General features: G+C 60.4%; 1 protein-coding gene across 1 annotated transcript in view; it reads right to left on the bottom strand.

Moving 5' to 3' along the window:
• The window catches only part of BCOR (BCL6 corepressor), an 82,210-nt gene extending 62,947 nt beyond the window's left edge, over positions 1-19,263 (bottom strand). Inside the window, exon 1 of the mRNA XM_071430301.1 lies at positions 19,020-19,263. The gene's annotated coding sequence lies outside the window, so the exon portion shown is untranslated. The remainder of the gene's footprint in view (positions 1-19,019) is intronic.
• Positions 19,264-24,057: the final 4,794 nt, after the last annotated feature.

Below are 24,057 nucleotides of genomic sequence, written 5' to 3'. Positions count from 1 at the left end.
CGCACTATCGGCCTGCCCCCAGCCGGAGAGCTCGGCCTGCCGCGCCGCGCCCGGGGGAAGCTCTCGCCGGGCCCGGGCAGAGCTCAGAGCTCGCAGCGCGGAGCCCACCGGGCTTCGATGCGCGGCCCGGGCCCGGGGTGGGGAAGGGGGGCGGCAGCCCAGCTGCAAGAGGAGGGCAGGCTGGCTGCGAGCTGCCCCCTCCACCTCTCCCACTTGCATACCACGGCCATTTTGTCTGCTTGCGGCGCGCCCGTGTGCGTGTCCCCCGCCCCCGCCCTGTCCCCTCGGGCCGCTGCGGGCGCTGCCCCGGGCGCGGGGGCTGGGCCGGGCCGGGCCGGCGGCGGGGCCGGCGGGGCGGGCGGAGGTGAAAGGCGGGCGGCCCCGGCCGCTCCTGAGAGCGGAGAGATGCAGCCGCTAGGCAAGGCCCTGCAGGGGAGGGGGCGTGCGCCGCACAAGTCTGGAGAGGAGTAAAAATAGCGCCGGCGAGGTTGTCGCTCTGCTCGCCTCCCCCCATCCCAGCGGGGGGCAGCGGTGGGGCTCGGCGGGAGGGCGGCGTGCAGGGCTCGGGGGCGAACGGGAACGGGAGCCAGACAAAACCCCGGCCCGGCGGAAAGCGACGCGGACGAGGTTGAGCCTTCGCCTTTGAAGGCGATGCGCGGGAGCTGGAGGCTACGAGCCCTTTTCCCGGTGGGGGTCCCTGAACCCCGGGAGGCGCGGACTGCGGCCCGTCCCCGTCCCTCGGCGGCCTGGGGAGGAGCGGTAGCGAGCGGTGACTTGGCGGAGGAACAGAAGCCACCATGCTCCCGAGTTTAAACATAATACGGCGGCCGGGGGAACCGCCATGGTTTGAAGGTGTGTTTGTGCAGACTACAGCTTGTATGTTAATAATTGGATACAGTCGATGAATCACCTCCGTCCTCCTTCTGGTTTTGTTTTTGTGTTGTGTTTTGTTTCGAAGGGGGTGGGGAGAGAGAGCGAGGAGACGGTGGCTCGGCGCTGAATACCAATTCCGAGCCCGGGTTCATAAACACTGGGGTTATTCACTCCGCCCCAGAGGTGACAGCGGAGGCCTCCGCCGCCCTCCGCGCCCGCGCCCCGCGGCGCGGCCCCCGGGCTCGCCGGCGTGCCGAGCGGGATTTGCGCCCCGGCTGGAAGCCCGGCAGCGGCGGGTAGCTCGTTGGGGTGCATACATATGAAATGAGAGCCTGCAACATCAAAGCAGCAGCAGAGCGGAGGCAGGGAGGGGCTCTCCGTGCGTACATGTGTGTACCTTTCCAGAGAAAAGCCCCTAATTTTTAAAATCGGACATCCCCCCCCCCTTCCCGCCCCTTCACTCGCATGGCAGACACGAGGAGAGATTCTTTAGTCCTGTACTTAACACTTCACAGTGTTTTTAGCAATTAAGGCGAGAGGGGGGTGGGTATAAAGATAAGCCACTTTTTCGCCCTGCAAGTGTGAAAGATAAGATAACAGTAAGCTGGGGCAAAACGTCTGCTTACAACCTCCCCCCAGCGATTCTGATCGGTCACCTCTTATCTCGGAAAATGTTCATTTCGAAAACAGCTTCAAAAATCCAAGGGAAAATAAAAGTATTTTCCGTTCAGAAGTGCCATTTAAAACCCCGTCCTCACTTCATCTCTCTACATCGTCGTTCCCCCGCGCCCTCCCCCCCACCATCACGGTACCCAAACAAGGGCAGCAGCCGCTTCATAGAGCGCCTCTCGGAAGCCAAATCACGCAGGTAATCAGAGGACCGAAACCTGTCAGGCGCCGAGATTAGTTGCTCCCCGCCGCTCCCCGGCCGTGCCCGCTCGCCGTCCCCATCGCAGGCGGGGGACCCGGCCCCTGGCTGCCCGTAGAACGGGCAGAGACCCGCGCTAGGGAAAGCCCCGCAGGCTGAGGCCAAGCGAGAGCCGGGCTGCCTTGCCCGCTTCGTTTCTCCGCAGCACCCCCGACGGCGACGCTCCCCCCACCCCCCGGCCTGTCCCCCTGCAGGATCCGCTGTGGGCGGGCCGTGCCCCGCGTCGGGTCGGTTCTGATCCGGAGCCTCTCGGCCGCCCCCGCTGCCCGGCGGGCACAGGCGGAGGCCGTGTGCGGGCAGGGTGCCCGGTGCACACGGCGGTGGCCCTGCCCTCTGCGGCACCGGGCAAGGCCCCGCCGCGCCCGCCCCGAGCCCCGCGGGCAGGATGCGGGCGCTGTTCCGCCCCGGCCCGGCGCGCCTGCCACGGCCGGGGTTCCGCGCTGCTTCCCAGTCCCCGGAGGCCTCCCCCTGAGCCCGGAGTTTCCCCCTCCCGTCCTTGAGCCGTCGCCACCTGCGATAAATCGAGATGTCGAGTAGAAAAGGCTTCCCGACCCTTTCCCGAGGGCAAGGAGCGGCAGCGCCGCTTCCTCGCTGCCCTGGGAAACCTCCACGCGAGGCAGCGGAGCGTGTGTGGCGTGGGGCTGTGTGCGCACCCTTGTCCCCCGGCAAAGACACATCGAGGGCACCCCAGGGGAAACACGATAGCAGCGACCCCGCGCTGCCCCAGCGTGCTCAGGGCCGGAGCAGAGCAGGGGTGGCTCGGCGGAGAGCCAAGACTGGGGGGGGGGGGGGGGGGGGCTTCCCCAGGCTCGCCACACCCCCGATCTGCTCCCGCCGCCGTTCTCAGAAACCCGTCGGTGCCGTGCTCTCGAAGTGAGTGGGTCAGCAGCTGATGACAAGGGGAAAAAAGAAGAGAGCGAGAGAGCGAGCGAGCGAAAAAAAAAACTCCCTCCCAAACCCTAGGCTGGCGCGATTACTCATCCCCAGAGTTCCCCTAAGTCAGAGAAACTTGGCGAAGTCCCAAGGCCGAGCCGTTAACACGGTCTCAGGCTCCCCGGGCACCTTCCGCCGCCGGGCCGGGGCCGAGGGGGCCGGGGCTGAGGGGCCTGGCAGGCCAAGGCCATCGGGGAATGCGCGTCCCCATCCTCGGCGCTGTTCGCGCTCGAGTTATTGTGGAGCGTTTTATCTTCACCGTCACATCGGCAGCTAACGAAGCTCGGCGGCTGCAGCCCACACGACTTTGGTTCTCTGCATTTATCCTTCAATAAAAGCCGATTCCTTTATTAGAAACAGGAGACGTGTCTCCTACCGCCCCTATCAAATCCCAACTGGCAAGGCGCAGCCGACACCTCCCCCTCAGCCCCCCCTGGCCGAGAGGGGCAGGCGGCACCACCCCATGGCCCACGTCCCCTTCCCGCCGGACCCCCCACCGCGAGCATCCCGCACTCCCCCGCTCCATCCCCCCCCCTACGAACAGGGGCAGCCCTCGTCCCCTTCCACCGGGGCGGCCAACGCCCCCTCCCCGTGCTCCCTCCCGAGCAGGAGCAGCCGAGGCCAGGCGGCCCCTCCCGCCCCAAAGAGCCCGCGCCGGCACGGGCAGCCGCCACCCCTCCCCTGCCAAATCAATCGCCCCCACCAGGCGCACCCACACGACTTTCGTTCCCCTGCATTTATCGTTCAATAAAAGTCGTTTCCTTTATTAGAAACAGAGGAGACGCTTCTCCCTCCCACCGCCCTCACCTCATGCCCCCTCCGCGGGCGCAGCCGGCGGCCCCCCAACCACGTCGCCCCCCGCCGAGCGCGGACAGCCCTACCCCCCCCTCGCTCCCACCACCACCGCCCCCTAAAAATAACAATAACAGTAATAACAATAATAACAGCCGCCGTCCCCGGCAGTCGCGGCAGTCAGCACCCCCTCCACCGAGCTCAGCCCCCCTCCCCTTTCCTCTCAAATCCCCCATCGCTAGGCGCAGCCAAGCGCCCCCCCCGCCCGCCCGCCTTTCCCCAGGCGCAGCCAACGACCCATCAAATCCCCTGGCCAGGCACGGCTCGGCCCCCGCCCGCCTCGCAGCCCCCCCGGGCACCGAGCAGGTCTGCGCGGCGGATGCTTGTGTGCGACTCCGATTGGAGCTGACGCTCCGCCGCTACCGGGCGGGGAATGTTTCCCCGGGCGCCGCCGGGAGAGCCGGTGCTCGGAGGATGCCAGCCCGCTTTGCCGTGCCGTGCCGTGCCGTGCCCCTCCTCCGCGGCGCGGAGCGCCCAGCGGAGATCTCCCCGCTGAGGAGGGGCCGGGAGGGAGCGCACTCTGTATCGCATTAAATTAATCGCTCGGCTCCGGAGGAGGCAGGTGATTCTGCCAAACACAATGAGGGGTTTGAGCGCTGCGGAATAAAGCGCTGTTCATGGGGCCGTGGGCGGCGGTGCCCGGCTCCACCGCGGGATCGCCGGCTCCCGGGCGATCTCGGCGCTGCTCCCCGCCGCCGGCCCCAGTGCGGGGAGCTCCGGCTCGGCGCACCCCACCCTCGCCCTCGGGATGGATAAAGGGAGGGCGTGGGGGGGAAACGAGCAGCCGCCCTGGCAGCGGGGGAGCGGCAGCCCCTGGGGACGGGAAACGGGGGGTAGAGGGGACTGTAGCCAGCTTTCCCCACACCCCCCCAGCCCCCGCTGTGCGTCCCATCGGGGGCGGCCCTTTGCGGTGGGGGGGCCAGAATCAGCCTCCCGAGAGGAAGCGGGGGCCGAGTGCCGGGGAGCGCAGCTCGGCGTGCAGGGCGCCGGGGAGCACGGGGCCCCTGGGCGGCCTCCGGGCGGACGGTGCGGGGCGGGCGGCGCTGCCAGGGTTCAGGCGGTGGCAGGCGTTGTTTTCCTCGGAGAGCGGAGGAGGAGGAGGAAATCTCCGGGTTTTTAATGAGGGGGTGCAGAAGGGCTGAGCGCTGGGATTACACGGCGCGGAGACAGAGCTGCGGGCTGTGTGTGCGCGCAGGGCTGCTAGTCTCCGCCCGTCTGCCTGCTAATCGCACGTTTTCCGCTGTTAAAAAGAAACCGAGACACTGTGGCCGAGCCCAGCGCTGTCTCTGTGACTGTGACATGAAAAGATGGCGCTCTCTCCCCTCCCCCAGCCTCCCTCTCGGTTTACACTTCCTCCCCAACAGCTTTTGCCTTCCAGTTTTTTAAAGCCCTCTTTGCTCCTTCCTTCCCCCCCTCTCTCCCGGCCGGATACCACCAGCTTCCCAGCCGGTCGGTGGGTCCCTCTGTTGCGACGATTTTTTTTCTTTTCCTTTTTTCTTTACCTCGCTATTTTCGCCTCTCCCTTTTCTCGGAAACCTCGATCTCTTTATGTCTCGCTCTTTTGTGAACTTCAGCGGCAGTTTGGAGGAGCCGGGGGGGAGGGGGCGAAGGACAAGCGGGGAGGGGGTTATCCCGTCGCTTCTGCCCCCCATCCATGTCCTCCCTGTCCCCAGGGGCAGCGGGGGCAGCAAAGTGAGCCGGATCTCGGTGCGTGGGTGTCGGGGCGGGCAGCGGGGAGGCTCTGGGAGGTGCCTGCCCGCGCCGGCGACCTGGTCGCGCTGCGGGTGACCTGGTGGCCACGGGAGCGCTGGCCGAGGGGGCGAGCGGCGCTGGAGCGATGCAGCGGGAGGCAGCTCCGTCGGAGGAGTTTACCTGCCTAGAAACCTGCGCGCACCAGGGTGGTCCCGGCTCCCGGAGGGGGCCCACGGAACTGGCCGCGGCCCCGCTCCGAGGCAGGAGGGCTACTCTGCCGCCTTCCCCATCACTTCTTGCGTTCATCACCAGACCGCTCTAAGTGCTAAGTTTGTTTTTTTTTTTTCCTTTTTCATTTTTTTTTCCCTAAGCCTGCAAATTAAATTCAGCGCCGCTCTCCTATTTTAGTGTCTGTTATGTTAATTGCACTTAGCGCTGGGGCGCTGCTCGCCAGGGATGTATGAAGGCCTCGGAGATTAACCGCAGACTCTTTCTCGGACTTTTCTGAGGCTGCAGCAAGTTCCGAGGGACTTACAGGGAGTCTTCAAGATCCCATGTGCTTTCGGGGCGTGCCGCTGCTGGCCGGCACCTCTAAACTCGGGGCCAGCGACTGTCGGCTGGCAGGTCAGGCTGCCAGCAGCTCCCCGTGCACCCGCAGATCTATTTGCGTAAGGATTTGCATTGCGGGACGACAGGTATTTTTCCTCCCTGTGGATGGTAAAAATGCAAAATTAGCGTGACTGTTTCCAGGCAGAGAAGCCACGACTACGTGATCTCGCTGAACCTGTCGGTTGTGCTCTCTGGAGCAGCAGGGAAACCGGACACCTTTATCGGTGACCCCCGAAGCCGTTCTCCCGGGCGTTCGCTGTACTTATCGCCATCTAACCCTAGGCAGCCCGCGAGGGCCCTGTCACGGCCCCTGTCCTGCCCGGGGATGTCCGTGCGGCTGGCTGTGCCCCGCGGTGTCACCCAGCCACTCTGGGAAGGAGCAGGCATGTGCAGCCCTCCCCGGCATGTCCCTTCTCCGGCGTCTACTTCATCTATTCGTTATCAGGGGACGGCGTGTGGAGTGGCTGAGCCTAATAAGTTGTCCACTTGTTCATTTCAGGAGCATTGATTTCTGGTTCCAAGGCACTCTGTTCTAGCTCTGGCTACAGCTGCGGGGCATTTCGCAGCTGGTCCTTCGCCTAGACAAATATCAGCGAGAATGTGAGCGTTATTAGCCACATAAATAAATCATTAACGTGCACACAAATGTTATTTTAGCATAACTTCCAGGGAGAAAATATCCCGGCGGGGCAAGGCGGCGTTGGACCGGCCTCGTCGCGGGCTGCCCGGCAGCGGCGGGCGGGGGTCGGCGCCCCCCCGGCACGGGAGAGAGGCAGCGCTCTCCGGCTCCCGATTGAACATTAACAGGGCCGGCCGGCGTGGCACGGCCGCAGGGCCTTGCTTCGCAGACCTTTGTCTGCTCTCCCGAGGCCGGGCGGGGACGCCGGGCGCTTTGCTCCCCAAACGCGACGGCGCTAATGAGATTACCGGCCGGCTGGCCGCGCCTGGGGCCGGGAAGCGCCGGGGCGGCGGGCAGAGCCCGGCCCGGCCCGGCCCGGCCAATGCGCCTCGTTAGCGCGGGGCCCGGGGCACGAACCACGTTCGCTCCCGGCCTCCCGCGAAGCGCCGCCGGCTCCCCCCGTGCCCCGGCGGCGGCGAGCGGGGAGCGGCAGCCGCCGCCGCCCGGGCCGCGCTCGCCCTGCCCCGCGGAATCCCGCGGGTGCCAGTAAAGCCCTGCCTGGGAGCCCTGCCAAGGCGGTCTCGCTTTGATATTCCGCGCCACGGCCGCTCCTCCGCTTGCTCCTAATCACGCAAATGCGAGCTTGCCCCGGCGCTCGCCGTAATAAACACTGAGCGCGTTTCGCCGGGCGCCCAAAGTAAATACTGTGTCGGAGAAGCGGGGCTGCGCTGGGGAGCTGAGATCTTCCACTTTTTCGCACTTAGCAACAGACTGAGGCGTCGTGCGCGCCCTCCCCGAGCCAGGCTCGGTGTGATTTACTTTCTGGTTGCAATGCAGATACACACTTGTCAGTTCAAGGGCAGGACAGAAACTGTGCAAGCGGAGTCTTGCGAACGGAAATCTCCCATTTACGAGGTTGTGCTCCAGCACCAAAAGCCACCCTCCAGCACCTTTGTTCTGCATGCAGCTGCTTTTACACACACACACATACACACACACACACCCTCCACCCAACCACATCACCATCCAACCCTTCTTCCCGGGTCTCACTCCTCAGATGGATTCTCAGTTTTTTCCCGACTGACCCTGGGGGAGGCGGTGGGGGGGAGCAAGGGGGAGGGAGCCCGGGAGAGGTTGATGATGAATGACAAGGCAAATGATAAGAGCCGAAGCGACAGCAAAAGCAAACAGAAGTGGTCTCTCGCAGGGCCCAGAACCGTCCGCGGCCACGGGAGTTGTGCCTGTGCCATGAAGGCAGGGTTGGCCTCCGCAGGCAGCCCGGCTTCTCCGGGGCGAGATAAACACATTTCGGTCACGTGGCGAGCCTATACGGTGCCATGCTCCTATTTGCCTTCCCCGCTCGCTTTTCGCTTCTCACAATAACATGCCATCCGCCAGCCAGCTCCGAGGCTAACCTCACCTCCCTGGCGCCCCGCCAGCCCGCCCCGGCCCGGCCGTGCAGGGAGAAGCCGCGATTCCCGTGGGGAGGTTGCAGCCCGTCCTGGGGCTGGCAGCAGCCCAAGCCAGAGCTGGGGAAGCGTCCGGCCGCATCCCGGTTTGGGGCTGGAACGGGAGTTGGCTGCCCGGGGGCGGGAGCAGGGGCCAGGACTGGCCACATCCCCAGGACCGGGCTCAGGAAGAGCGCGGTGTCCCCGCAGGGTGGAGTTTCGCCCGGGGCCCGCAGGTGCGGGGCGTATGCGGGTGGTGCTGACTTCAGGGCGGGGGGAACCCCCGCATCTCCGTCAGGATCGTAGAACGGGCTCCCAAGAGAGGTGGGGGGAGCGGGGCACCCACAGCGAGAACGCTAGCTTTGCTGTTTTAAAATGGCTGAAAAGGGTGTCCCCGGGCATCCCCTTCCCGGTAGCAGCAGCGGCGAACCCCGTCGCCCCGAGCACCGCGGGCGCCGGCGGCGGCCCCGCTCGGTTACGGGAACAATGAGCGGCCGCGGGCGCGCCCGGTGCCTCCCCGCTGCCGGGGCCGGCCGGGGGCAGTGCCGCGGGGCCGGGGGAGGCGTTCGGGGGGAACGGGAGCCTGGAGCCGGCCAAGCCCCCCCCGCCCCCGCCCGGCGGAACGAGCGTGCCGTTTAATCCCTTTATCCCCGCTCGCTGGTGGCGGTGCGAGCCGCCGGGCCGGGAGCCACTCGGCAGCCACCGGGGAGGCAGCGTGCTGGCTCGGCGCCGCAGATGTCGCCGGGTGGGAGCCGGGAGCCGATCCCCAGCGGCACCACCTCCACAACGGCAGCAGCCCTCGGGGACCCGGGCACCGCTTGCCCGCGCACCTGAGGGTTCGCACCCTCCGGAGCCCCCGAGGGTTTCCTGCCGTCGGGCACTGCAGCCGTGCCCCAGCACCCGCTCGGGGCCCGGCCGCCTCCGTGTCTCGTTCCCGGAGCAGGCCTCTCTTCTGTCCCCGCGGGAGCACGGGCTGCGACCTCCCCTCTGTCCGGAGCTCCCGGGCGAGCGAGGGGCAGCCCTCGGTGAGGTGCCCAGGTTGCAGCCCGTGCTCCGAAATCCGGCAATTATGCAAATGCCCCGGACGCTCTCCCCTTTGATCTGAACTTCCTCGGAATGATCCCTTCTCATTACGGGGCATGAAAATGCCTCTCGGACGTGTAAAGTGAGCTACAGAGCTCCTTTCATTCCCTTTTGTTACCCGCACCGGGCGCGTCTCTCCAGCCCCGCATTCCCCAAGCGCCGGGAAAGAGGACGGAAAGGGGCTCCCGGGGGAGGCGGCGGGACGTGGGAGCAGCCCGGGCCGCCGGTTGTCATGGCGAGGCCAAGCGTCTTCCCAAGTTATGTGCGACTAATGGGTTTGTGCCCCGCTCGGCTCCGGGTTCACCTTTCCCCCCGCTGCTCGGCTCCCCGCCGACCTCCCCGCCCGCGCCCCGGGAGCCGAGCGGCGGCGGAGCCCCGTCCCCCTGACTCACTGCCGGCTCAGCAAACGCCGCGGGGCTCGGGGGCGCGGGCCGAGGGAGGCGGCTGAGGGCTCCCGTCCACGGGAGAGCAGTCCTGGAGCGACTTTAAACTCCATCTTCTGCTGCGCTCCTCAGCACCTCTCGTTTCAGTTTTGATAACTGAGGCTAACGAGGCACTGAATGTATCAGAGGTTTAGAATGTCTACGCAACCGTGGATATGATTTTCAAGACTCCCAGGAGCCGTGGCTGGGATTTTCTGTTATCTTATTTTCTCTCGTCTCTTCTTTTCTTTTCTTTTTTTTTTTTTTTTCCCTTTGAAAGGATATTAAGAAAGTTTATGCTGTCTTGAAAACTACTCCTCCGTAAGAAAAACATTCTGACCATTTGCCGGAGGCCATTTTATGAAACCTCAAGGAGGTTAATAGCTTGCATAATTTCAGGAATACCAGGTCTCTCCTTAATACCTTCTTCTCATTCTCTGCCATTTACTCAGACAAACCAGGAGCTCTGGAGGCCAAGCACTCCCGTGACAGACAATGGATTCCTACCTGAGTCCTCCTATCTGAGGGGCCTGCACCAGAAAACAGATGGACTTCTACCCTGCTCTGCTCATACACGGTGCTGAGAGAAACCCTGCAATGTATCTGTGGGACTAAGGGATGCACATGAAAGAGGACACGGTGTAAGGAGCCCACCCTAAGTATGGAGGTTGCATTTTTCATTTTGCTGGAATTTGCTATTTCATCTAGAGAAGGACTGGTAGATGTGGCATGAATGAAATTGTGCTGCTGCAAAACAAAGCTGAGCAAACGGGAGAAGGAGAATTATTTGAACTGTTTCTAAAATGTTGTCATGTTTGTTAACAGCTGCTTAACTCCAGTGCCTAACAAGCTCTTGGAAAATAAGTTTATTAATAAAAAAAAGAAAAAGGCAATGCCCTTGCTTGCTTACAATTAATTGATGACAGCTTATAATGCATTCCTTTGAGACCTCCAGTAATATCAGGACTCAGGGGACTGGAAATACCTAATTCATAGATTTTTTAAACCAAGAACGGACTGTTATGATCAGCTGGTCTGACCTGCCACATATCATGGGCCAGTGAATTTCAGCCAGACGTTCTTGTATCAGACCCATAAATTCTGCCTGAGCTTTTAACTTGGCATCCAATCTTGCTCTGAAGACTTTTAAGTAACAGGAAAAACCACTGCTTGCCTCAGTTGTTCCAGTGGTTATGTCCCCTCTCTGTTTTTTTTCCTAAAAAGTACCTATTTCTGCTCAGAATTCATAGAGCTTCATTTTCCAACATAGGATCTCATTATGCCTTTGTCTGCCACATTAAAGAGATCTTGACTATCAGAAATCTCCCCATAGAGACACTTAGGGCACTTAAAGACTATGATCAAACCAACTCATAGCCCTCCTCTTGGATAAATTAATAGATGGGATTTCTTTAGTCTTTTGCAATAGGATGTGATTCCCAGACCTTGAATCACTCTTCCAGCTCTCTTCTGATCCCATATTAATTTGCCAATGCACTTTTAACATGCAAACACCACAACAGAGCCGGACATAAGTATTGCAGCACAGCCCCATTCATGTCGGAAGCACTAATGGCATAATTAGGTTTACTTGTTTAAAACCCTATGCAGATTACTTTTATAGATAGCTTTAGCAATACTGACTTTATTAAAACCCCATTTAAAAAGTCACCTGTCTTCATGCAGACTAGTGTTGTTCATCAAAATCACAGTGCTGAGCATAGCTTGACCAAAGTGCAGAGCTAGCTTAGATCTTCTGGCTGGGGCTTTTTCAGTCCTCCATCAGCCCTAGCCTTCAGTGGGGCTTCGTATTTTTTCTTTTGTCTGTAAGAAGCAACTGTTGGATATTCTCACAATGGCACTAGCCCTGGATGTACATTGACAGAGAAGCAGGGGCAGAGCTTGACTACAGCATTCCCTCTTTTCCCTGTTCCTCTCTTGCAGTACCAAAACCCTCATTAAGTTGCTCCAAGACTCAGGGTAGTTCAGTCCTTTCAGTGCCCCAGTGATGGGGCTCGGTTTTGGGACACCCCTCCCCAGGTAGCTCACAGAGACATTCCATGAAGGCTTTTTCAACCATGTCAAAGAGTCTGCTCTCACACCTCAGCCCACTGCCCAGGTTAAAGCCAGGAAAAAGTGTGTTTGGGGATCACTCAGAAGAAGGAGCAGGGAAAGTGATGGAAGACATGCCCTTTCCCAGGGAGGGAACGGCTGCAGGATTTATCTTTCCTTCTCATGAACATCTGCTCCAAAAAATGGACATTGAGCATAGTAAGACTGTGAGTGACACTGCATCAGGTGCTGCAGGCCTGGACTCTGTTCTGCATAAGAGGTGGCCTGAGTTGAAGCCAAAATGCCCTGGATTATTTGGGTGAGACAGGCTCCCAAAAGCCTCAGCAGTAGCTGGGATTGCATTGTGCTGGGCTTTGTACAGCAAGGATTAAATATTCTGACCCAACGATCTCTTTTCATACTATTTGTACCCTCAAAAGCAGAATATCACATAGGGCAGACACATTCTAGGGAATGGCTGAGCCTCAGCTTCATACACTATCTCTGTGCTTCCTAGCAGGAGTCACACCTGAGCAACACTCCTTTATTTCTTTTCCTCCCAAATTATAGGTCTTTTTTCATGGTTCCTGCTGGAGATTCGGGTTGGTCATGGTCACACATCAGACCAAAGGTGCTTTCCTACCGAGGGCAATCAGACTGGCATCTTGGAGCTCACTTGGTTTGCCAGGCTGTCCTCACTGAGCTCTGTGCCTTATCAGAGTTCATGAGCTTAGTGGGCCTGCACCAGGGTCACCTCCCAGTGGGAAAGCAGCTGTGACCTGCCCAGGGAAGCTGGTCCCCATGTAGGAATGATTCTGCATTTGCACAGAGCTGCTCAAGGGACTTGCATGCCACTTATTCTGCCACTACCTCTGAGAATGTGGTGGCAGAGCATAAAGCCAGAGTAATTACACTTTTTATGCTAAGGTGATCTGTGATAAAGTTCCCATTACATTAGAGAACCTAGAGGCTGCTACTGCAACACCTGTCAAGGCCCAGCCTGCATAAACCAACACAAAACAGGGACAGCACAGGATCAAGGGTTAAGTTTCTTTTATGCTTATGCCCCATCTCACGTTTTGCACCATGCAGTTGCACCACATCTGCCCCTTTAATCATAAATTATCCATGAGCCTAAATTATATTTCCCATGACACATAGCACAGCCTTCAAATCCTACTAGTAGCAGCCCTCCCTTCGTTTGTACTTTCCACATGCCCTCGTTTTACTATGAGTCAGACACAGTTGCCCTCTCTTCCTCTGACTTACACTTTCCTGCCTCAGAGGACACATATATCAGAGGACACACTGATGGCCCAGTTTATGGATATCCTCTCATACAATGGGCATTACTCCTTTCCAGAACCACTGCTAGAGAGCCATCGGGTTCAGATCAACCTCTCCATTAGACCCAACTGTGAAAAGGGGAGCACAGAGAAGTCACCTTTGTTATAACAAAACACCCTTGAGTTGCACTTGATTCTAGTAAGCAGCACATTTTCCTTGCTCGCTGTACAAAAACGCAATTTATAATTTTAAAAAGCAATAATCATTCAAAGCATCGGACCTGCAGCTTTGAGGCACTGCACACTGCAGGATGGGATTGCTTCTCTTCTGTCCAATTTACCTGCACACATCACCCAGCCACTCGTGACAACCTGCACTTGCTTCTTGCCAGGCTGCAGCCAACAGGGTTTGGGTCTGAGCGACTCTTTTGGGGTCTGCTCCCCTGCAGCTCTCTTAGGGCTTTGCCAGTGATTCTCATGGAGAGCAGGACGAGGCTGTCTGTGTAAAAACCAATGTTGACATTTTCTTGTTTAAATATCCTACATCAGAGGGGGGTCACGGGAGCCAAGGCCACCAGAAAGGGTTCCCCCAGCAGCTATTATTTCCTTTTAAAAGCACCAGGGACCCAGCAGTCTCAGCTGGGCCCCACACCCGTTTGTCTGCCCTTCTCTGTGAGCTGGCTGGCTGCTGCCGGTGCCACTTAGCAAATACAGATGTTCAGGTCTTTTTCTTTCACCACGGGCCTCACTTATCCCTGTGCAGAGGTCTGCTACTGAATGAATGCATCGTTTGAGCCCTGTTTTCAAGGCCATGCAAAATACACACCCCATCCACGCTCACCTCGCTCTCTGCTTGCAAAAATCTACGGCGCTTTCCTATCAAATTTGAAACAAATGGCATTCAAACTTATTTTAAAAATTAATTGAACCAATACATCAACAACTCTCATGTTTTCAGAGCCTGTATGGCCCTCGCCTGGGAAATTAGAACTGCAGGAGGGTAATTTTGCATTTAAATCAATGGAGCTCTCTTTCCTGACAAGGTTGTCCTCACACCAAGCCAAGCAGCTCTACCAGGGTTCCAAAGAAGGGAGGCCATTAGGTGTCCTGCACCCATGGCACACCTGATCTCCCTGCCAGGAGAGTTTCCTGAGAAGCTGTGGGAGTGTCACCCTCACATCAGCACCATATGGGGCAATGCTGCTGGGGGATCCTTCCACCCCCTGTACCCCAGTTCCTCTCTCTTCCCATTCATCCAAGCAACATCTCACCTGCTGTGCCTTATTCCATGCATTTCCCCCCATTCCTGTGCTGAGAGAGAGCAGGCTGTCAGGGTGATGTCAGATGCTGAGCTAGGAAAAGTGTGTTGGGGATAGCTCAGAAGAGGGAGCAGAGAAAGTGATGGAAGACATGCCCTTTCCCAGGGAGGGAACGGCTGCAGGATTTATCTTTTTTATCTAAGCCCCTGAACAGATTTACTGCCAAAAGAAAGATAATCCACATTATATGGAAACAAAATTACATTCACATGAGCACACACACACAAACACACACTGTTCCCTTCTAACCACAGGACACAGACTTTGGGAGTGGTGGCCTTGGTGAGACATGGCAAAGGAGCCCGTGACTGAGCCCAGGAGCTCACCTGCCTCCCTGCACCACCAGCACAGCACTCGTGGTCATCTGCCTCTACAGACTTTACAGTTTTTCTTCTATTTTTAGGGCAGGCAGGAGCAATCTGTCCTCTGTGTCTACAGAGTGTGCAGCACCCTAAAGTTCCTGGCACATAACACAACATTTGTGATGCTGGAAAGATAAAATACTACTCAAATTTAGCATATCTTGATCCCCCTATTTATCTCTGTGTGTCCTGAGCCTTACCCTAGTCCAAAACCTCTCCTTACAGTGTTATATTTTGATAATAGGAACAGTATATTAGATGATGCAAGGCAGAGTCTACCCCAAAGAAACAAGAGAGGCAGCATAAACAGAGTTTCTAAGAATATGAAGGCATCATTTAGGTGGTCATGTAGTGGTCTTTGAGAACTTTCAATGACAGGACTTTTGAAATCGTTTTTCCCCTTCTCACAAGTGTTCTGAGGGTGGTGAGATGTCAAAACAGTGAAAAAGAGAGACAAGACTTGACAAACTGTAACTGGGAGAACATCAAAGGTGTAAGCCTGGCTGCAAGAAGGCCTGCAGGCTGCTACTTCTCGCAGAATTACAACAGGGAGCAAAGGGCTGAGGATGGAAGGGGGGCCTGGGGTACACCCGTGTTCCACACTGAAGAAGCTTTCACACCTTTTGGTGTATACCAACCAACTGCTCCAAGCCACTGGGGTTTGCCCATTCTGCTTTAGCAATGTTTCTCCACTGCTTTGTTTCTGAGGCTTAGCCATCACCATGTAACAGCACTTCCAAGGGGATTTAAAATTCCCTTTGGAGCTGCAAGGGGACTGCAGTGGGAAGACTGTTGGAATCACCTTGGTCTGAGATGCTGGAACTTAGATCCATCCAGGCATTAATTCAGTGAAAGCCAGACAGGATCAGGCTGTGAGTGGCATAATGTGCTGTTGGAAGCAAATCCACATCGTTTCAAGTACACACAAACCATTTTCTATGGGACCTTGGAGTGCTTCACAAGAGCGCTCAAGGGACCAGGTGACTTTCAGCATGGTGAATTTCAGCTGCATAACCAAGGATTAACACTGTGACCACAGCCCTCCCTGAGGTAGGGATGACTGCAAAGGCCAAGCCAACAAGTTGGAAAGGATTGTTTTCCTTTTTCATTGCTGCTGTCTGGTTTTCCAGCTTCTTGATTCAAGCATACTGCTTGAAAAGGGATGTATGTTACCACCATGACACAAGCCTGTGTTTTCTCTCCCTTCTAAAATGCTGGATGTTCCTAGTCAGAGAACAGCTCCATGCAGAACCTACAGGGAGATGTAGAGACCCTGGGGCTATTTTTGCCTACTGCTCTTCAGGTTGCTCAAAAGTTTCAGTCCTGCCTTCAGACAGTGAACAGCAAGGCTCGGGGCTAGAAAGGGTGGTGGTATATAACACCTGTGCAGTATCTCTCCCCTCACAAGGCAGGGACCAATCAACTACACACAAACCCCATCAGGCCCCTGGGAAATGAGTTTTAGTGTTGGTTTGCCACAAACCTTGTCCCAAATACCGAAGAAGGACTTTGTTTCTAGCCAGCCTGAAAGAGTTGTATTGACACACACCTATCTGCTGTTGTCTCATTCTTGCACTCTTCTTTCAGGTGCTTCCTTGCCATGGAAGAGGGTATCCCCAAGCCTCATTCACATGTACCTACAGGACTGCTTCCCAACCACGGTTTATATTCAGTTTTCCCCAGACAAGAGTTACTCTGACATCTCCACACACACACAGAGGGATCATTTCTGAATGCCATATGCATCATCTTTTGCTCCTCTCCTGCTCCCAGGCAGACCAGGGCTCAGCCTGTCCAGGCATGTGCCACACCACACCTCTTCCCCATGGTCTGCCCAGAGTCCGTCCCCATTTCCTGCACCTTCCGCTGTGCCAACACCAGCCACTTCTGGAGGACAAGAGCAACTGCTCAGGTGCAGCAAGGGCACATGAATCATTTATTTACCTCCCAGCCAGTCCTCTCTGCTGTGCTCCAGAAGGAGTGGCACAGTGCTCTTGCTCCTGCTCCTTAAGTGGTGCTCAGGGGTACAGGGCAGGTTACAGATTTTTGTCTCTCTCTGACTTTTGGGCTCAGCAGCAGCACCTCTGCTTGTGGGGCTGCACAGGCAGCTGCCTGCTGCTGTGCCGCTCCACTTCCTCTGCCATCCCTCACGCGTTAAAACGTCCTCCAAAGGCCGGGGGTGGAGGGGAGCAGAGGGAGAAGGCAGAGGTCCGTGGGATGGGAATCGCTCCAGGGTGCTGGTGACGAGCCTGAAGGCAGCTGGCCAGCTCTGCAAGCACAAGGCAGTCGGGAGCAGGAGGTGTCACTTGCATGACCTGGGGCCGGGGCCATCACCGAGCCGGGGGACAAATCGCCCTGGCCCGGCTCCCGGGGGGCTCTCGGGGGGCAGGGGCACAGCTCAGACACCGCTCCCAGCCCCGCATCCTCCTCGGGGAGCCGGCACCTCTCTCGGCCCCGCGGGGACGCCCGGAGGAGCCCTGTCCCGCTGCTGCCATCCCCTGCCCCAGCCCCGACGGCACGGCCCCTTCCTGCCCTGCCTGCCTCGCCCAGGGCAGTTTTCTGGGCTGAGGAACGTGGCCTGCACCAGACCGAGCCAAAACCCCGCCGTGCGAGTCACCCCTGTCCTAGGAAGAGCCGTCCACATCCCGGCTGCCTGGGGGTAGCAGGGAGCTCCAGAAAATACCAAGTGCGTGCTTGGACTGCATCAAAGGTATTTATTTTGATTGTCCCTTGGCTATAACTTTCATCGTTCGCCTTTGTTTTATAGCTGCTCAAGTTTACTTGCAGAATTAAGGCAGATTTGGGGGGGGAGGGGGAGGAAGGGGGTAGGAAGCCTTTGTTCTCCGGAGTGTGCTTGTCTTACTTTTGCATCATGTGGCCCGAGCGGCACACACACACACACATCCCCCCCGCCCCGACCGTATTTACTCTATCTCGAGTGAGTCCTTTGAAGGAGAGGGCAGAGCCGTCGTTAACCCCCTGCGTGCCTGCCGGGCCCTCCGCCGGCAGAGCCCGCCTGTGGCGGGGACGCAGCCGCTCCTGAATCCCAGAGCCACGGGTTTCTCTTTGACGGACGGCATCACTCATTGTCCCCCCCCACCCCGAAAAAGCCCGCAGCGGCCATCCCGTGGCGGCCCGGGCTCCAGCAGCACGCACGGGGAGCCAGCGGCGGTGGGGCCTCTCGGAGAGAGCCCGGGGATACCCCCTTGATCACTCGCAGACCGGGCTGCTTACACGAGGCTGGAGATGCCTACAAACTCGAAACAGCTGCCGGGCTTTGCTCTGGCCTGACTGCTAAAATACGCCGATCTCCTTTTAATCTGTTTCATATTCACAAATTAAGCACTTAGCCTAGGTAATAAATCATGAGGCAGTTTACGAGGCTAGCAGGAGACAAACAAGTGGAAAGGGAAAACAATCGCCTAAAAGTAGATTCCGTAGAACTGAAAATATAACTCGGAAATGTAACAAATGTAACTCGGAAAACCCAGTCCGCGCTGCCCGGGGCGGCGGCAGCGCCCCGCGGTCCCGGCAGAGCCCCCCCGCACCGGGACCGGGACCGGCCGGGCCCGCACTTGTCGGCGCAGCCGGGCTCCGGTGGCACCGGGAACTCCGGCCTTTGTCTCCCCGGGCACCGGCCGCCCACACCGGCTCCACCTGGGAGAGACTCCCGCGGCAGTCGGCCTGGAAATAATGACTCGAGCTGGCGATAACCTCGTCTTGCACACACGCACACCGGCTCGTCTCCGGCTGGGGCGCGGGGGAGGAAAGTGACGATGGAAAATAATAAAGTGCGGGCTCGCCTCACGCCGAGCCGCTCGCAGCCGCGTGTGATGTGGCACTGCCCGGTGTCCCCGGGGAAGGCAGCCCAGAGGTGCCAGGGGCTCCGGAGCGCTCGCTCCCGGCCGTCGGGCGCAGGGGAGGGCAGCAGCTGGAAAGGAGCGCCCTGGCTACCGGAGCTGTGCCCTGCTCCTCTTGCCGGGATGGCGAGGGACACACGCCCCCCCAAGCCCCCGCGTGGGGACACGGTCACGGTCACCACCCGTGGGCGTCGCGGGGCGGGGGACGGAGGGCAGGTCCCAGTCCCAGCCCCTCGGTTCCTGCGGCGGGAGAGGAGAGCCGGGAGGCGGGCGAGCCTGCAGACGTGCCGGCCGGGCGCTGGCAGCGGGGGCCCGGGGCACGGCTGCCCGCGGCGGCTGCCCGGGACTCCCCGGCGCTTTGCCCAGAGTCTCTTCCCGGGAGAGCCGCCAGCCACTCCGGGGCACGAAGCCGAAGTCCCCAAGACAAAAGATCCGACGCCAAGACCCCTCCTGGCAAAGTCGCAGCGTGCCGAAAGTGTTCACCAGGGAGTTTTCCCCCTCCCCCGGCGGAGCTCCGCGCCGGGCCGAGCCGGGGCCGCCGCCGCTTGCGGGAGGGGGAGCGAGCAGGGGAGGGCGGCAGGGCTGCTGCGAGGGGGACGGTCGGGAACATCCCCCGGGAGAGCTGAGGGGGGAGTGGAGCCGTGATTTAAAGGAACTCCCGCGAAAGGGAGCGACACAGACCTGCGGCCGTCCACCGAATCCGATCCGCCGAGCTGTGGGTGCGAAGAGGCGCTGTCAGGGGCTATTTATCTCTCGCCGGAGCGGCGGCTCCGGTCCCCGCATCGCCCGCCGGTAACAATGGCAGCGGCCGGCGGCTTTCCACGCGCCTGGGCGGCGGAATGGATGGCGGAAGATGCCGCCGCGCTCCGCTCACACGGGCTCGTTCATGCATCCCTCTTGGCCGGAGCCTCTCGCTACTGCCGCTCCGCCGAGAGCTCTGGCCCGCTCCCCCACCCCCCCTGCTCCTCCACCCACCCCTCACAGCCCGCCCTTCCCCAATTTTCCATTTTCAGGACTTTGGCACGGAGCCAGACATGTCAGGAGGGGATGAAACTTGACACAGAGATCTCAACCCAGAGCGATTTCCTCCTCCCCCACCCCCGTCCCCAGCCCCTAAGTTAACTTGAAGATAGTTTGGCCATATTTCAGTTTGAAAAGAAGGGGAAATTGCAGGTCACTGGTGCATGGTCGGGCCGGGTGCATTTTTTTAATTTAAAACGGTAGACATCGAGGCCTGAAAAGCATCTGCAAGCCCGTGCTCTTTAAGTGCTCCTCCCGGCCGCGGCGCGGTTAACCCTGTGTGCCTCGGCCGCCTGCCCTGCCCTGCCCTGCCCGGAGGGACTCGGGACCCGCTCGGGCAGGAGCTGCGGAGGGCGGCCGGGGCGGCGGAGCTGAGCGCTTCGCCAGCCTCACCCCCCCGCCCCCTTCGCCACCAAACGTCGGGGCCGGGTCGTAGCCGCCGGCAGGATGAGGCCCCCGGCGCGGAAGAGCGGCCAAGCGACAATGAGCTCGCTGAAGGGTCCCCCCGCCGCTCCCCGCTCCCTCCGCCCACGTCTCCGCCCTCGGGCGGGCGAGGCTGCGCTCCCCGCGGGGCAGCGCCGGGGCCCCGGGCCACAGCAGCGATGCTCGGCTGCTCCTGTCGCCCCCGGCCGGCCCCCGCGGCCCGGGACACACCGGAGGGCTTCCCTCGCCTCTGGCCAGCTGGGCGTGCTGATAAGGAAGAGCGATAAGGGGGGGCTGGAGGGTGGGGAGGGGGACGGACCCGGAATGAGGGAGGGAAAACTCCCGAAACGAGGAGAGCGGGGAGCGGAGCCCGAGCTAACTCCGGGGAGGATGCCTCAGCACTTTCTCTATTATGCATTTCCAGCACAAGGAAAGCTAATTCCTCCGCTGAGGGCCTCAATCAGGCATTTATTTGACACTCATGATGCATGAACGGCTAAACACTAGTCTAAGCGGAGGATCAGCCGCTAGTTTATAGCTCGCGAGGTTTTTTTTGATGCAGGTGAATTATGTTGATCTCTGAATGCCTCGTATTCCTGGTGGCGGCCGGGGGGTGGGGGTGTGGGGAGAGAGAAGGGGAGGAGAGAAAAAGAAAACAAGAAGAAGGGGAGTGTGGGGGAGATGAACTTCTTTAAGCTCCTCTACCGCACACCCGGGAAACATTTTGGCCGGGAGTTTTGGCTGCCACCCCTCCTCACGGCCCTCTCCTGACCCCCAGGTTCTCCTGCTGTTCCTCTCGTTCCTCCACGCTGCACGCTGGCCCGGCTGAGCCCCTCTGACACTGCGGCCGGGCCGGGCCGCTCTGCGGGGAAACGCTCCCCCGGGAAACGGAGAAGTAGCGTGGAGTGGGGAGCGTCACGGAGACAGCATGGAGGGGGGAGAAGAGGAGGAGGAGGAGGAGGAGGAGGAGGGGAGAAACCATATGGAGCAGGAGGGAGGGAGGCGATACGGAACGGGCGAGCTGGGAGAGCAGGGGAAGCAGCGGGAGCCGGGTGGCCGCTCCGGCCGCGGGCGCTGGGGCGGGAGGGGGCGGCCCCCGAGGGGCCTGGGGGGCTCGGCAGAGCGTCGGCCAGGCCCTGCCGCCCTCCCTCCCTCCCTCCCTGTCTCCCTCAGGGCTGCGCTTTCTCTCCAGCTCCCCCACGCTCTCCCGGGCACTGCCCTTTATAATTTATTTTTAATTTTTTTTCCCTCCTGCTGGCCTCTTTCCAACTGTTGTTCCAGGGCCGAAAAAAAAATAACAATTAAGTAGGAGTCATGTCTTGTGACGTGCACAATCTCTTCTAACGCCTGAGTTCAATTTTACACAACATTTAATACAAATATTAAAAATCAATAAATCAGGGAGGTTGTTAATGAAATGTTACAGTGAGTGTGTGTCACCAGATAGGATTTTGGTGGGAAACATGTCTGATTTAGCAAAAGCTGAATGCAGTTGTATTATTTATCCTTCTGCTAAAAACAAAAGATAAAGGTGTTCATTAAATCATATCAAATCGAATTAAACTCTATTGGCGGGTCCCTCCAGCAGAACAGAAGTATGAAAAACAGGGGATGGAAAATGAATCTCAATGCATCTCTTGACAACGGAACAGGAATCGGAACGCATTAAAAATAAATCAGAGCGCTGCTGTAGGTCACAACAGAAGGATTCGACTGTAGTGGAATAATGGGACGAGAGACAGAAAGGCAGGGACTGCCCTGCAGGTACACCCTGGCACTAGAAGGGGAAGCCAGATTTTTTAAACGATGGGTCACACCAGGTCTGTGAGGAACAGTCTTTACCCCATTCACGCTGCTCCTTCATGTCCCTTCCCCTGGCTGTCGGGACCGCAGTGCTCCCCGGCTCCTCGGCATGCTGCCAGCTCAGCATTTTGCAGGCTGGTGGCTCTGCCTGTCACCCCCTCACCCCGGGCCTTTGCACCTCTCCCTTTCCTCCACCCTGGCCGGTCCCCGCTCTCCCTGCAGCGCTTAGCCCGGCCTATCGCACTGTTCAGCTATTCCCCGTGACCCATCTCAGCCCTTGCAGGAGTCCTTGGGAGCCGTCTGCAGAGCGATCTGCCAAAAACCGGGCAGCTGCCCGGGCGGTGAGCAGCGGGAGCGCCGCTGGCAGCGGCCGCCGCCCTGCCCGGTGCCCGGTGCCCGTCCCGGTGGCAGCCCCGGTTGTCTCCAGCTGTCAGGAATGGCGTGGGGTGGCGGCACCGGGGGGATTCTCCTTCTGCCGTGATGTGGCTGAGAGATGATGGTGGCCTTGTAGCCCCCCTGGGAGCCCAGGCCGCGGCTCCGTGGGAACTCGAGGGGCGCGGCTCGCTCCCGTTCTTCCTCCCGGCGTGCCGAGGCCCCAGCTCGGGCCGTGCTGCGCTGGGAACCATGGCAGCGGCGAGAGGTCGTCTCCTGCCACCGCCAAGCCGGGAAAGAAAGGTCTGTGACCGCCGGGGCGAGTGTTGCCGGCCTCTTCTCGAGCTCTCGTCCAGCTCCCCCAGGCTTGGACTTCGCTCCTGACACAGCTCCTTTCGTCCTCCTCTGCTGAGGGCAGGCAGAGTCCCTTCCTCACCCCGAGAGCCTTGAGGCTTTTCTGGCCCTGTTAGCGACTGGATGCAAGAGTGATGTGCCCTCCGAGCCCTCCGGAGCGAGGGGCTGCACAAGCCCTGCTCAGGCGGGGGCCGCTCTCCCTCCGTGTGGGCCTGCGGCGGCCGACGCTGCAGAAAGGCTCGGGAAGAGCGATCGGAGGAGCGGACCCCCGGCCCCCCATTCCCTGCCCGAGCCCGTGCCTCGGGGAAGACGTGAAGGCCACTCGGGGGCCAGTGCCGCTGGAGGAGCTGCGGGATCAGCTCTGCCCTGCCGCCTGCAGAGCCGGGAGTGAGCGAGGCGGCGGCGGGAGGCAGCGGGGAGGCTGATGCGCGGCAGCCGAGAGTGTTCGCTCGGCACCGAGCCCGGAACGCGCCGCCAGAGCGGGAGCGCGGCGCCCCCGCGGTGCGGCCGGCGGGGCCGACACGGCCGAGCCCCGGCGCTGGAGGGAGCGGGAACCCCCGGGCACGCCTGCAAATCCTCCGGCAGACGCCGTGTTGCCGCTTCGCGATCGGGAGGCTCCGCTCCCGCTCCCTCCACCTCTCCGTTCCTGCCGCCGCCCCGGGACCGGCCGTGCCGCACAGCGCCGGTTCGGCGTGCGGCACCGCCGGAACGCGATAAACAAGGGTGGCCATCTGCCCTCCGCCCGCTGCCAGCCCGCCGGCGCTGCGCCTGGCACCGCTCGGGGCTTGCCTGCCCCGGCCCCGCTCCGGTCCCGGGGCCGCGGGGGCGAGGTGAGGGGTCAGGGGCCGGAGATGCTCTCCGCGGTCCGGGGCTGCTCGCTCGCCCCGCGGGCCATGCCGCGGGCTCGTCTCGCCGGGAGCGCAACTTCTGCTCCGACCTGAAGTTGCAGCTCCTCTGTTTGTTTATTTCCCCGGCCGCGGTGGCCGGCTGCCAAGCACGCCGACCTTGCCTATTAAAAACCCATTTCTCTTGCCCTGCGCGGAGCAGCAGTTTGCTCGCCGCGCTCTGTTTTTTCGTTAAAATAAAGCGCTGCAAAGTCTGCTCGGGGGTGCAGGGGGAGGCTGGTAATGGGGGGGCAGGGGGGGGTGTGGAGCTCTGCCCGCTTCGCGCGTCCCTCCCGGGGCCACCGCGGTCTCCGGGGCGCCTCCCGGCGCGGCCCCCGCCGGCCGCCGCCGTACGCCGGGATCGCGGCCGGGCGGGGTGACCGCCCCGGCTCCCCGGCCAAGCCATTTCCTGCCCTCCGGAGCCGCGGCCCCTCGCCGGCGGCCAAGCAGTAGCTGGGGCTGGCTAGGGGACGGCGGGCATCGGGGTTGGGAGGAGAGGTTGGAAAAATCAACACGCGGCAGCGGTGGCGGAGGGAGGGCAGCGGCTGATCCCATTAGGCTCGTCAAGCCGGAGCGGCTGAGCCGGAACAGCGGGGTCACCGCTGCCAGGGGCGCCCCGGGGCGCCGAACGGAGCGGCGGGAGGGCGATGCTGGGGTCCGCCCCTCCTTCTCCCCGTGTCCCTCGGGGTCCCCACGCCCTTATCGGCCGAGACAGCCGAGGAGGCCCGCGGAGGAGTCGTGGCAGCGTACACACCTCCGGGGGCAGGACCCGACAGCTTTTGTGCCGCTGGGCTCAGGGGGCCTTTTCTCTTCGCCACTTTGTTCGGCGGCGGCACTGCCCGACCCGGCCGGGCCCCGGCTCG

The sequence above is a fragment of the Agelaius tricolor genome, unplaced genomic scaffold (genome assembly GCF_023055355.1).
Source record: "Agelaius tricolor isolate 1412-34295 unplaced genomic scaffold, bAgeTri1.0.p SCAF_7, whole genome shotgun sequence".
NCBI classification, from domain to species: Eukaryota; Metazoa; Chordata; class Aves; order Passeriformes; family Icteridae; genus Agelaius; species Agelaius tricolor.
The sequence above is the reverse complement of the archived record's forward strand: the minus strand, read 5'-3'. Positions and strand labels throughout refer to the sequence as shown.